Raw genomic sequence first — 14,715 nt, forward strand, 5'->3', positions numbered from 1 at the left:
GAACTAAAGCATACTTTATTTCTTCAAAAGGTCCTAGATAATCACCGCCTCCAAGACAAAGATGGTATTAGCAATGATCACAGGTTCTTCCACAGCATACAATTTGTGTTCCCAAACTCTTCCAATGAATAACACAAATTATTGAATCAAACACAGTCTAGATCAAACCTCATCCCTTTTCTGCCCTTTATTCGTGCACTCTAGAGGAATTCATACTGAAGTTTCAGGTCTGCTCTGCTGACCAGAGCCCTTGGTGAACTCTTCCACGAGAGCAATCTTCATTACAGACAATAAAACCATCGGTCAAGAAGCCAAGACTCACGACTAAAACTGCTGTCAGCCTCTTGACAACCAGCTTACAGCTGTGGACCTTCTTCCACTAAAACGGGAAACAAATCACAGGACCTTTCCCTCCATAGAGCAACAAACAAAGTACATTTCTTCCTTTTAAGATCTTCGGTTCAGAGTTGGTAAAGCCTAAAATGCATCACCATACCACGGGGAGAAGATTAAGGGGCATACGTAACAATACAGACCGCTGTAAGCCTGGCAAGTAGGGCAAAACAAGAAATGAATGAGATGAGTTCGTAGCTCTTCTCATGTCAGTTGAAATACAAATGTTTATCTTGTAGCCATCTTATAATCAACACACATGCCATTCTTCTTATTTTAGAATTTTCCACTGAACTGGCAGAGTTTGCATATACATTTTTACATATCGTGTTTGACAGATTACCTAAATATATTCCCTACCACATTTCCTTTGGTACAGTACTAAGTTATTCTTATTGCAGAAGTCATTACTGTCATAAGGAAAGCTTCCCATTTACGGTCCTTCTGGATGTGGAGGAGCTATTGCTCTAGCATGCGAGAGCAGAATGCGGAGGGAGTTAGTCATTCACATACATCAGCATCACGCTGAATGAAGCGGTACTGATGACTGCAGGTAAAACATGTCTCACTTGGAAACTGGCCAGGGGACAATACTCATATTAACTGTACTGGCACTACTGCTAACATTGTTTGACACTGCCCAAGAATCAGACAGTAGTCTTTGAATAAGAATTTCCATTCCATTTAGTTGAGTTATATATGTGCACACATACTTATACACGTGCCTAAAATTTTACATGAAAAAGACTGCAAAATGGAAAACCATCTGAAAATTAATAAAATGCACCCACACTCCTCAGAAAGGGAAATGCCTTAGGGAACTTCACAGGGACCCATTCAGATCTGTAAGAAATCCTGACGCTACCAGTACTCCAGGCAAAAAATACCACCTAAATTTTCAGTAACTACCAGATGGCATTGTAGAACAGGGGTAATTCTCTGGTAAAGGACAGGTGTCTGTTTAGAACTTCCTGAGAAAGGCAGTCATTCCCTACAGAATTCTGTCAGATTCAGATTTAAGCTTTTGAGCAAAGTCCTCTGTTCCCAAAGTCTCATCCCAAAACCAAATAAAAACAAGCCCTGAGTATTCCCAAGTACTGAATTTCAAGTAGACCATTATATGACTCCAACAGACTGCAGGAAGTATCAAAGCTATCTGCTCTGAATGTATGACAGTATCAGCCCAAACAGGCGCTTTCCAGCATCTCAAATGCCATTCTATGAAGATGTATTTCTCCATCTAATAAGCAGCATGGTTTCATCAGTTGTCACCATGAAAAATTAAATGGCAAAATCAAAATTAAACTACAGCTTTTTGAGAATGGAAAAAAACAAACATCTGCTCTGTTTCCTGCCTGTTTCAGGTGCTCTGAACTATTAATCCAGACTACACAGAAAAAAAGAAAATGCTTTTTTTAAAAACAGTTTCAACATTATTCACATCTCATAGCCATTATAATTCAAAACCAACATACAGGACCATGCTCATGTCAAACAACACCACCTCCCAGCTTTGTTCAAAGTCAGGCTGAAAGGGGTCGTCTTCTGTTTTGAAACTGTAGGCTGGCTCGAGCAATAAAACTCAAACCATTAATATCTCTAGACCATGAATGTCTGTATGAAACATACTCCAATAAAGGAAAGCACTTCACTGCATTCCCTAGGTAAGGTAACATTATAAATATTAATTACTACTACTAAGTAGGTACAAGTTTAGGATCTTGAAACTATTCTACCATTAACCTCCTTTACATAATTACACCATGGGTCTTCCTGGAAAAAAAAAAAAATAGAGAAGAAAAAAGAAAAGGAAGCTGAATGGCTATCAGGCAGAAATGCCAAAGTCATCAGACAAACGTGGTTGGTTTTAAAGCAAACTCACAGACGTGCAGCATTCCCAACAAATCTCACTTACTGCAAAAGCAGGTGCCAAAAACCAATACTGAATAACACAGAACAACACAGAATGCTTCCAACCAGTAACAATACCAACCTGCTTCTCCAGGCCTATTGCATCCACAGCTTAGCTCCAATTTTCCCCACCACTTCATGTATGCTTAGGCCTCCGGTAAGTTCTCTACCATGCTACAATTAACTCTTGCCCAAAAACATGTTTATCATGCCTGGTTTTCTGCTTCGCCTCCTTAAAGAGCAAGCCTTGAGTCAGTCCTTCAAGTCCACAAGAACAACATTTTGATTCTGTAAATGCCACTGCAAATTATTACAGGATCTATACCAGCACCTCCTGTTTGTCTTAATATCAGTGCATTACTATAGCACTAAGTATCGACATTAAGAAGCACGAGTCTTACCAGGTTTACATGCAGCAGCAGGTCTGGTGAGGAAAAAAGATGAATGTTCTGTTCTTCATCACAACTTTCCCCAGCTGGGGAACACCATCATAGCATGCAGCTGCTCATTCCCTCCCTCATTCACTGCTCACACACCTCCTCTCTGATTAAAAAAACAAACAAAAACACAACAACAAAAAAACCCACTCCCAAAGACTTAAGCTGCCTATCTCAAAGAAGTGCCCTAATTGTGCCTTTCTCCCAATTTACACTTTAATTTTAGCTTCAAGGCAGCTGGGTTCCTCTCTGGGGAAAAACAACAGCAGCACACTAAATCCTCTGGGTACATTCTCCCTGCCTTCCTTCCCAGAACACCACTATGGGGTTTCACACAGGTCTAAGGCAGCATCAGTCTGCAACAAAAGGGTAGTTAGTTCAGATTCTCAGGGTAACAAACTGTCTAACCCGGGGCAGTAGCTTTCAAGAACTGTGAAGATTTATTTTTCCTCTCCCATGGGTAAAAAAAGAAATACCTTGTAGGTTCCAGATTCAGAGATGAAAAGGCTTACTGAATGACTTGATCCATCCTTTCTTGACACAGTTGTTCCATATTCATGTGGCTACTATGTACCATTAGGTATGGTATTACTGGCTCATCTTTAAGGAAAACAAACCAAAAAACAACCTACCCAGCATTTGGAACCCAGCTTGTTTTTAACTTGGATCTCAGCTGCAGGACCAACCCCCTAAGTAGATGCTGTAAGAACTGAAAGGACACTTAAAACATGGAATTTGACTTGAATTCCTCAGAACTCACTGCAAGAAATTAACAGCAGGTCCTGACATAAACACTACCAAGGAATTCTTATTTGAATAGTAAATGCGTATCATATTTTAAAAGGACAGAGATTAGATCTTTTGCTGCAAAGAAGCTACTCAAGGAATGTATAGGACAAAAGCCAGCAATAGTGTGAAAAAAAAATCCATTGGTGGCACAAGAATGCAAGTAACAACTCCCTCAGGCTTCATGCAGATGCTCCAAAGCGTTTGTAAGGACAGCAATTGCAGTTCACACAGTTCCAGGACTACCAAAATCAGCTCCTGGCTTGTTACCCCGCGATTCAGCAAAAGCCCTTCCAAAGCAGGAATGCAGTAGCCCTGGACTCAGACATTGCTGCTAGACAAGGGCCATGATCCACAAAAAGAACTCCTTAAGGAAGTGGCAGCTCCCACCCTCCAGCATGGCAGCAAAACAGCCAAAACCCACCCACACATTTCAGTACTGCCGTGCCTCCTCTGCCTGCTGGGGTAGGCAGGGGAATATGGAGGATATAGGAGAGGAGCAATTACCTCATAACCATTCTGTGTACCCACACCGCACCAGCCTAAATTCCTGGACCCACCACGTGCCACCACCCGCTGCTGCTGCTGATTGATCACCAACACAGAGGTGTGTTACCACCGCACCTACCAAATCTCTATTTCCCTCCATACAGTCCCACAATAGAGAATTTTAAACTTCCTGACTTAGCCCTTTCTGGATTGCAGACACGCTGAAGGGGAAATAATAAACAAAATGAATTATAGGTTGAACATTAGTGTAAAATACCAAGTCAAGCTTCTATAAATCACAGTGCAAACCAGCCAGTTCTATCTGGCTAATAATCTCAGCAGTCTGTAACCCTTCTCCGTTGCACACATCAATATTCAGCAGCACACAACACCAGCTGCTCTGGGGGAGCAGAATAATACCAAATCTTTGTTGCCGACACTGCTCCCCGCTTTGCAATCTCCAGCCCACCTGCCATCGTCCTGGGCTGCTTTGTGTCTGTGACGGATGTTCATGGACTCTTTTGTTGTGTGCCTATAAAAAAGCACCCGCAATATCTCCAGATTCTAACAGTTCAAGTAGCTCTAATTCAGCTTCCAGCTCTGCTCTTTGTCCACTAAAAATAACACACGTTTAATTGCAACTTGCTACAATTTTCTAATTCTCTGTGACCCCAAATGTCTAAATCTATTACCCAAAGACAGCCACAGTAATCCTTAATGAAGGTGTGGGTATGATGCAGCATGCTAGGGGCCATCTGGTTGCCAGGTGTTTCCTGGCTTAGCTTTTCCTCACAGCACACATCCCTCCTCCTACTCCTCTAATTCTAAGAAAGACAATTTCCACCTCAGGACACTCCTTCATTAAAGATACAGGCGAGGGTTTTACTGCAAGCAAGTTCATTTTCTGCTTGCAGTGGGAAGCACAGAAGGGCGGCTTGTTACCATTTGTATCACCCCATGACCAGCAGCAGAAGACTGTACCAAGGGTATTTCTGACTGTCAGCAGGAAGGGAGCCAAGTGCAATGTTTTCACAGTCATCCTACATCTTAACGTCCATCTCTTACGATGAAAAACTGACTTAAGGGATTAAAAACATTAAAAGGGCAGTCTCTTAGACCTATCAGAACTATTCACATGAAGAGCTGATTGAAAAAACACAGGGCAAGATTCTCAACCAGTGTAATTTCACATCTTTCAAAGAGTATCGCAACCTACTTAGAGATGCTAGATCCTATATTTTACTTTCAAAAGAACAACACTAACTTCCCTGAAATCCCTGCCTTCCGGACAGGCCTTCCCCCTCTCAGTTACATACTCCTGTCCTTCCCCAGCACTCTGCAACACTTTTATTTGCTGACTCAAGTTTAGTAAAATCAAATCACCATTGTCAATACAGGATGGTACATACTTAACACCAATGAAACTGCGCTACTGTCCACTTCTTAAAACGTTAGCAGTAATAAGAAGTTACTCACATGAATAACGGTATTACAGGACAACAAGCAAAAGCAAGTTCATAAAGAGATTTAAAAGCAAGATTCTGCAACTCATCTAAGCATCTCCAAAACCAACACATCAGAATTTAGCCAATAAGCAGGGCACAAACCTGAAAAAGTTGAATTAATAACCACGACTACCACAGAGTCTCAGTTCTGTCCTCCTAGGAGCTATGGGTCAGGCATCGCTTCAGGTACTGCTCGCCTGTTGGTGCCTCAAAGCCTGAGTTTGCAACAAGGGCTTCAAAGATGACTTAGTTCCAGATGGACCAAAGAACTGGAAGGTACCACGGTTACACCTTCTGGGTGCACGTCAAGCAACACAGGCTACAGCTGCACAGGTCATCCCTCACCCAGAGGATGGCCTGTGAATGGACACACATTCCCATGAGTGATAGGAGAGGCCTGGCTGACCTTCAGTGCCCACTGGCAGTTCTGGTAACAATGCTGATGAGTTCTGGCATCCTGATACTGGGTTACAGGCATGGAGAATCCCAATACATCTGAGCAAACACACACAGCCAGCCAGGCATCTGAAGAACCAATACAATAAAGCCACTGTAAAAGTGATAAAATATGCTTCTAACTTGAGGGTGACAGTAACAATCAATTAAAACTCAGCTACATATTATTGATTCCACTCAATGCTAACACTGAACAAAAACAAGAGGGGAAAAAAACAAACTGACTCCATTCAGGTTTCTCACCAACAGAAGCAGTTCTGTACTACAGGTCCCTGTAAGCAAATGCAGCTTGACCACAGATTTTATTTTTTTCCAAGTGTAGAATCAGAATGGCCTGGGTTGGAAGGGACCTCAGGGATCGTGGATCTCCAACTCCCCCACCCTGCCACAGGCAGGGCCACAAACCTCACATTGAAGACTAGACCTGGCTGCTCAGAGCCCCATTCAACCAGGCCTTGAAAGAAAACAAAATGTACTCCCCAGAAGTATGTGCTCAATTACTCACACTGAAATTCACACTTCAGAGTAGCTTTAATGTTGCATTTCACATACTGACATTGTTTTACACAATACTAACAGCGTGCCATTTTAAATGACTGAAGGATTATAAGCATCACCTATAAATCAACGCTGCCAATTTTGACGAACTATAAAATTATATAGAGCCATGTCATGTCTTTTGTTCAACATCTCAGATATACATTTATTATATGCTGTAACAGACAGCCCTGCATAATAAGAAATGCTTACATTAAATATTTGTCTAAATCTTGTTCTGAAACGCAACCAGCTCGCTATACCCTGAAAGGCTTAACTTTGCAGAACACCACGGAATGAAAGCCCTTATTTACAGTGTTCTATCCCTTGCTCTTTGGAATGAATCATGTTATTAACATTCCCCCCCCCAACCCCGAAAAATGAGAGGCTTGTTTGGTTTTCTTTTTTTTTTTTTTTTTAATTACTCTCATGCGTGCCTGCCAACTTTCTCTACACTACTCCACAAAATATAAATATTTTCCTCTCTCTAACCCAAAATAAACACGCAGTTTCCTTCCTCTTGGTTGATGTGTTTCTCCAACATTTTCCTGCAGGAAATTTTTTAATGGGGTATCTAATTGATCATATGAGAAAGAAGCGGTGGGGACAAAAAACTAGCTTGCCACTCTCCTTTTGGGTACATCAAGTCCCACAGCAAGCAAAAAATGGCAGCTCTACTCTGGACTAGCAGCTGCACAGTCTCTAGGTCCCAAGTGCATTCTGAGCATGCTGACAGCCAGCCGGGAGCAGCATCCTGAGGGCCCAACCCTGCCCTCCCTGTGCCACTGCAAACTGAGAACTACTCCGACATAAAATTGAAGGAGCTGGCTCCCCACACAGCTATCTCCCTCTGCAAATGCTTGCTGTTCAGTTTTGTACATTTTCTTCAACAATACTTCTCCCTTGCATTTTCACAGGCATCGCCCAGCACTGCAAATTTCCTAATACAGGCACAGGTAAGTGCTGAAGGAAAGCAGGGTAACCCTGCAGGCCAGGAAGCAGCTTAGGACAGACACACCTGGTTTCATCTCTGATCCACCCAGAGCTGCTGGCTGACAAGCAGGATGGGATGTGAATTACTGAGTGTCCAAACCATCCCTTGAAGAGCAAGCACTACTCTCTTTTTCCTTCACAAACCATTCAGTTACACATCTGTCTTTCCCCTTTGGGAGCCCCCTAGTTTTTGTCCTCAGCCTCCTTGCACGTTCTCTAATTGCTGAGAGAAATAAAAGCTAGTATTGATTTCAGCATGAGTCAAGCAGAGCAGGCTAATGCCTAACTGCGTGAACACAGTCTTGCTGCAAACAAGAGCAGCAGCCTGCCTACCTACCACACCCTGCAATACTGCCTGCCCCCAAAGAGCAGCCTGAGACACCTGAAAAGCACGTCTGGCACCAGCAAACAGGAATCTGGCAGTGCAGAGACAGCTGCTGTTAATCAAACTATAGCCCCGGTAGCTCAAACAAAGGTAGCAGCTCTGCTTTCTGAGTGATACCACATGGCCAGAGCAGGAACGGGTACCCAAACGTATCTTACCTGACCACGTGAAAGCAGATGAAAGAACGGGACTGGGACTTTCAAAGGCCTTGGGATCTGTATTCCGCAATCAGCCAGGGGACACTGGAATCATGTTAACTTTTGCAAGAGCTGGATGGCAGTGCTTTGAGCTGCTGCACTGTAGTGTGCAACCTTGGGTCCAGAGTCCAGACAAATCCTCCTTGAGGCGATCAAATCCTTCAGCTCCAGCCTGGCAGTCACAGAAAGGCTGCTGCAGAAAACAGAGTAACCTGGCACAGAAAGGGCTGGCTAGCAAACACGAGCCTAGCCCTAACCCAAAACGGAACAATTCAGATCCAGAATTGAACTCTTCTTAAAGTCAAAGGATTTCAAACATGCAGTTTCAGCCCATTTCACAGCAGACACAGAAATGAAGTTTTCTTCGCAGACCCTCTTAGTCTCTGAGCTTTCCCAGTGGGTAACGGGGCCCTTACAGTGGTGGCCTGGTGCTTTGCAATTGCCTGCACTGGCTTAACAAGTTATTACAAATACCTTCTATGGAAGATGTGAAAAAGGGGAAGAAGAGGGAAAGAGAGAGAGACTTAGCTCTACCACAAAGTCAGCTGAGGTGCCTTTGGGCACAGCCTGGACGGCACAGTGGTTGAGTTATGCAGAGAAGGGGACAGATGTGCTCTCCTGTCCAGCAGAACCAGGTTTCTGGTCCCACAGTAAGGCACCCAGCTCCCTTTTAAATGTCTGCAGCAATTCTAGCACGTCTGCTGTTCATCTCAGGATCAAACCTGGCCAATCCTCAAAAACTCTGCTCTGAGCCTTCACAATATTCTTACCCTATGTTCTCATTTTGAGACATTTTCTCACCTCATTCATCAAAACTGCACCTAAGATCAGAAGCTCAGAAGTGGCAAGTTTCACACTGAGAAACAGCTGCTTTAACAGATAACGCATGCTCCTCAAAATAGGGCTGACAGCTTCCAGTTTTAAACCAGACACCAGCCCCTATCAGTCTCTCCAGAAAATAAAGTGAAAACATAGGGTTAATTGAATCAATAGGTCTTCTAATTAAATGCTGCCAAGTGAGATGACATGACCGGAGCATTGTTCTGAGGTTTTTTTAATATTGTTCATCGGCAGGTTGCACACACATTAAATACAGCTAATTTTACAAACGGATACTGGAAATTTAATTTCATTCTCCCTCAGGGAGAAAAACAACAAGTTTTGCAACAGAGAAGAAAGTTTCCTTAGAGTTGACCCTATAGGAGCTGCCGCAGTCTGGCTGCATTAGGGCTCACAACACTACCTCCGATCAGAAAACCCTTCTAATCCTTCTCAGGGGGAGTGACCAACACAAAACAAGGAATATTCCTCAAATCCCTGTACCCAGGAGCACCACTTGTAAATTAAGGAAAGCAATTTACCTGCGGGGCTGAATTCTACCTACAAATCTGTAGCTCTAGAATTCAAAGGTATAAATGATTATCCCTCTCATGTGCTAAAGCATCCCAGGTTTTCAATAACAGGAATACAGATCTGAGAAAGGAATTGCTTTTTCCAGATGGTGCAAGTTATGTGAAGATTCAATAAACTCAATGTAGTTCCATTATTTTCTCTACCTGCCACTCCTGCTTGCAACAAAATCAGCACATTACTCATATAGGGGTGCATGCTTAATTCATCTGGAAGACAGACACCGTGTGCTAAAATAAGCAAATACTGACTCCACTGCATAAAGCTAGAAAAACAACATGTTTAGAAATGCTAGGAAAACAAACAAACAAAAACATGTTGGTCAAGGCTACTCAGGCAGCACCTGTCTCTCTAATAGCCAGAAATGATGAGATTTGATAAATCTCTATATTACCAAGGTTGCCCAGGTCTCCTATTTGCACCACAATTCCTTTCAAGTTGGCACCCTAACAAAGCCACAAGATACTGAGCACCAACACTGCACCCGCTGCCCTGTTAGCATTGGGAATGAGTGTGACAGCTTCCTGTCCTCCCCAGTCAAGACAAAAGAATAAAGATCAGTTTCATCTGCGCGACTGCTGTAGGGAAAAACACTAGTGAGTGTAAAACCATAAGGAACAACTGCATTAGCTCATCTTTTCTCTTTAATAAAGCAGCAAACAATTAGTGTTAAAGTCAAATGGGTCAATCAAGACCTCAAATCTTCTTAACAGCTAGCACAATCAACCCATGTGGCCACAGCAATCCAAATTAACCCCACAGATGCATCAGTCTCTTTTTCCAATACCTAGAAAGCAATTACAAATGTCACATTTAATGTCCTTCTAAAACATCTTTCTGCAGCTTAGTAGCATAACCTGTGATTTACCCTACCCTTGAAAGAACAGCTTTTTCCTTTGCTGAGGCAGATGGCTTAGGAAACCACCCATTTCCATCAGTGTCTCTCTAAATCAGCTCCACCCTGTGGAAATCAGTCTCTTGCTGGTTTTTCCTTATTAGCTCAAATGCACTACAGAATCACTGCTAACAAGCACACCTGTGTGTGAAGGGAAAGAACAAAGGGACAAGGCACCAGGACACCTAAAAGCAGCAGGGCCTGTATTCTCCCTCAGCGTGTATATGTGTTAGGGGAAGGACACACAACCTAGTGACTTCAAGGAACACTGTTCTCTTCCATGCCTTCTCTGGAGTCCCTCAACACCACCAAACATCATCAGGGGTTTTCCACAACTAAGCCCATGGACAATGAATTTAAACCATTTCCCTTTCCAAGCAAAACAGTTTAAAACTTAACTTTAAAGCATGCTTAACATTCACTTCCAAGAACAATTAAGAGTGTAATTAACAGAATAAATCCAGACAGACAAAGGCAAGTTTTCAGGAACAATTGCACATACAATAACAGAAAGGTTTGAGTCGGGAGGGACCCCCTAAAGGCCACCGAGTCCAACTCTTCTGCAATGAACAGCAGCTCAATCAGGTGCTCAGAGCCCCATCCAGCCTGACCTTGAGCATCCCCAGGGTTGGGGCAGGGCATCCTCAGCACCTCTGGGCAACATGTTCCAGTCCTTCACCACTGTAAAGGTGGTAACAGAGGATGGTTTAAAGGAGGCTAATATAAAGATATTGACCAAGATGGTGATAAATAGTCAAAGGTTATTAGTAAAGAAAACTCACCAATGTCAATGCTTGGACCAGATAGCTGAGGCAGTCTCCACTGGGGAGCAATCTCCAAGAGATGCTGCCTCTGTGGTGGTCAGCCCTTAAATGAGGTCTCAGAGGGGGTGGAGTCGAAGTCCACCCCTTCAGGAAGCACAGCTCCATTACTCTCACCTGTGCTCCCGCAGCTGACCCAACACTTGCCTCAGCTGATTAATCAGTGGTTCAAGCTGTGATTTCCCATACAACCACACATACTGTAAAACAGAAGCACATTTCAAGTATGCACATGGACTTCAAAAAAGCACACAAACGAAATGCCCAGATAATCAGATAATTCGATCTAGAAGGTGCCTTGGGAATCCAGTTTGCCCTAGGGCTCAAGAACACTGCAGTTTTCCAAATGTCTGTCTTGTTACGCGTTTGTGCATATTAACTGCAACACTCCCTAATGCATTTCTGGATAAAGCTCCAATATAGCAACAAATGTGCTGAAGGCACAACATTTCTCTTAGGAGAACCCCAATAAAGGCAAAGGCCAAAAGGGTGTTTTTTACCTTTTGCTGAGGCAGAGGTTATACCAGATGAGCTCTCAGCATCCTCACTGCCAGCACCAAGTACTACATGGAAAACAGGTCTCAGCTTTGGACACACCCAATGTTTAGAGCGAAGCACTACCAGAGATTGTTTGGTTTTTTATTCCCCCTCCTTAAGCTGGTTGTCATTTGTCTATTGTGGCATATCAGACTTCAGATCTGACAGATGCCGCATCTCCTTTACAAGTTCTATCAGTGCTCTCTGACTTTATGGAGCTTATAGTAATAAAGAGGCAATTCTTTGAAATCCATTATCGTCAAGTCCTCACAAGCTAAATTCTTTTTGACTTCTCCCTCTTCTCACTCCTTTAAGAAAACAAACCTGTCTCCAACACATGTATATGAAATGCCACGTTAGGAGGTGATTGCTGAAATGGTCCAGCAGAGTCTGAAATGGGCCTCAGCCACCCGTCTCTGTGTTTAGGTATTTCCAGCAATTCCCACAGCTCAGACAACTGTTCAGTGACTACAGGGCCATACATAGAGGGGCCAGAAACAGCTCTGGTGTCAGTACAAAGAGCAAACGTTTCCTCTCGTGAATCCAGGTACACGGCTTTGCAAACAGTAACTCATACAGAAAGCAGCACGATGCAGGAGGAAAGGAAGGGTATGCTTCTGAAAAGCACCCAGTGACAAGCGAATTCTTAACCCACAGACTGCAGCAACTCATTTAGGGACTACTGCAATCCTTCATATTCCAGTGCAGGACCTGGGGGGTCATTAAACGACGATTTTTTAATTGTCAGAATATATTTAAAGAGCACAGCAAAGTGCGTACTGACATAACATACCATAACAATTGCATCAGATCTCTAAATCAAGGGTTCAAACACTGCTTTATGTAACAAACTGCATTATAAGCGCAATGAACTGCCCTCTGCGCTCAAAGCGTGCTAAAATTCTCCCCAGAAGAACAGTGACTTTTTCTTGTCAGGATGACAGCTCTTTGGCTTCTCTCATACACCCGCAGGCAAACCACAACATGGGTGCAACAAATTACAAAGCTCCATTAACCGAATCCTTTACATGAAGAGATGAAGTAGCACCGCTTCTCCTCCTGAGCCTCACCACACAGGGACCCATTGCTTCCTTCACTTCTGCTCCGCAAATGGCCTCACTAAGCTAAAGGGGTGCAGCGTGTTGGTTCAGCTCACCTCTAAAGCTCTGCAGTGCTGGGGCCTGAGCTCCAAGACTTGGTACCACACCAAGTTTGGGGTCCCGCCTTCTGCCAAGTGCATTCTTGTTTTCACCAAGCAGGTGCATTTAATTAATGCACGGCGTTGAACTCAGCGGTTGCTAAACCAAGGTGCTACTGAGGTGAGTCAGGGGTTTGCCCACCACTTTACATACCACATTCTGAAAATACTAACAGCAGAAACACACACCCATCCACAAACTGACCCAGACCGCGCTGACTGAAAGGAGTTTCTATCACAAGTAGGGAAGGTGTCCATCTCTCAATGTGAATCACTTCTTAGCAATCTATCAAGTAACAGCAGGAGGATCTTCATCACGTATAGCTCTCTCTGCACATTCCCTTCCCCTCCTCAGCAATAGCTGAGATGCTGTAATCACGTCATCCAGTAGGGAGGGAAGCAAGAGGAGCTATTGGAAACAAACACATCCTGCAGCGGAGCTCTGCTTGGGTGCAGCAGATCTGATATCTGTAGTCAAGTCATCCACCAGCACAGGTGCAAAGAGAAAGACTCCTTTACGAGGAGAAAGCAAACGTCTGGGCAGGAAGGGGGAGATGCAGAGCAGACAGGAGATGTGCTTCCACTCTGCAAAGAACACGTCTGAAAACAAAAGGGACGGGTTTGCTGGATGGGGAGCAGCACAAGTGCTGGACAGCAAACGGTTCTTGGAGACAGATTCACTGACACAACCACAAAGACACGATGGATCACAGGAAAGGACGGCAGAGATTTAGATTATGTGATAAGAGTTACAACGTGTACATATATAATTCACAATTTTATGTGAGCAATCAACGTGAAAGCCTGCTGTTCGATATCAGGAAGAAGCCCGCACAGAACGCCACCACCAAGTCAGAGAACATCTTTATTCAGAGGAAAAAACCAAAAGTTCCATCGGAAAAATGAATTCCGTTGGCATCCTGAGGGCAGCAAGCAGCTGTGCAGGCACATGGCACACCCCCTTCCTTCCCCAAGGTGCTCGGCACAGCAGGTCTGACACACACAAGCACCGACCTGAGGCGGGCAGCGTTTATGGGGCAGATGTGGGCAGCGTTAATGGGGCAGATGTGTGCAGCGCAGCGCCGTGTGCCCGCGGCTCTTACCTGCAGCAGCATCTGGAGCTCAGCACAGCGGTCTCCTCTTGTCACAACCCGGCTTTGTTCGCCGCCGCCCCGCTGCGGTTACAGCAGCCCCGCGCGTTTCCTCCCCGCGGCTCATCCATGCAATGCGGGATGTGAGGATCCCTCAGCCCTCCCCCCCCCACACCACCACTTGAAGCGCAAATTAGAAGCGCTTACACCCGCGGCACCCCCGCGTCTCCGGCAGCGTTCTTTGTTCAGCCTTACAGATCCCTTTAGAGAAGCTTAGGGTGGGGAGGAGGGGGGAGCAGGAGGGGATAGAAGGTGACATCCCTCATAGGGTTTTAAGCGCTACGGATGCCCAGACCCCGAAGGGGAGCTGACCCGAGCCGACGGCTGCCAAGGGAACAAAATCGGCCGCCAAGCCCCCGCCACGCGCCCATCCCGCCGGGCAGCCCCCACCTCACGCCCCCTTACCCGACTGCCGTGAACAGCGACCGGCCCCGCAGCACCGACGGGTAAAGCCGCAGCGCTCCACCGCCCTCGACCCGCCCCGCCGCTCTCGGGGCTGTCGCCGGGACGCGGCCGCCTGCGCGCCCCGAGCCCCCGGGACCCGCCCCGCTCCTCCGGCCCCGCCCCGGCCGTTCTCCCGCAGGGCCCCGAGGCGCTGACGGAGGGCCCAGCCC

General features: G+C 45.0%; 1 protein-coding gene across 32 annotated transcripts in view; it reads right to left on the reverse strand.

Moving 5' to 3' along the window:
* MAP2 (microtubule associated protein 2) overlaps positions 1-14,602 on the reverse strand; it is a 186,282-nt gene extending 171,680 nt beyond the window's left edge. For 28 of the 32 annotated variants that reach the window (XM_085553558.1, XM_085553560.1, XM_085553543.1 and 25 more), the window contains exon 1: positions 14,507-14,602. The gene's annotated coding sequence lies outside the window, so the exon portion shown is untranslated. Of the gene's footprint in view, positions 1-14,053; positions 14,289-14,506 lie in introns of those variants that run through there. The other 4 variants (XM_085553546.1, XM_085553534.1, XM_085553527.1 and 1 more) reach the window with 2 other exon arrangements.
* Positions 14,603-14,715: the final 113 nt, after the last annotated feature.

The sequence above is a fragment of the Coturnix japonica genome, chromosome 7 (assembly GCF_054131305.1).
Source record: "Coturnix japonica strain WE chromosome 7, WE-NBRP24, whole genome shotgun sequence".
Lineage (NCBI taxonomy): Eukaryota > Metazoa > Chordata > Aves > Galliformes > Phasianidae > Coturnix > Coturnix japonica.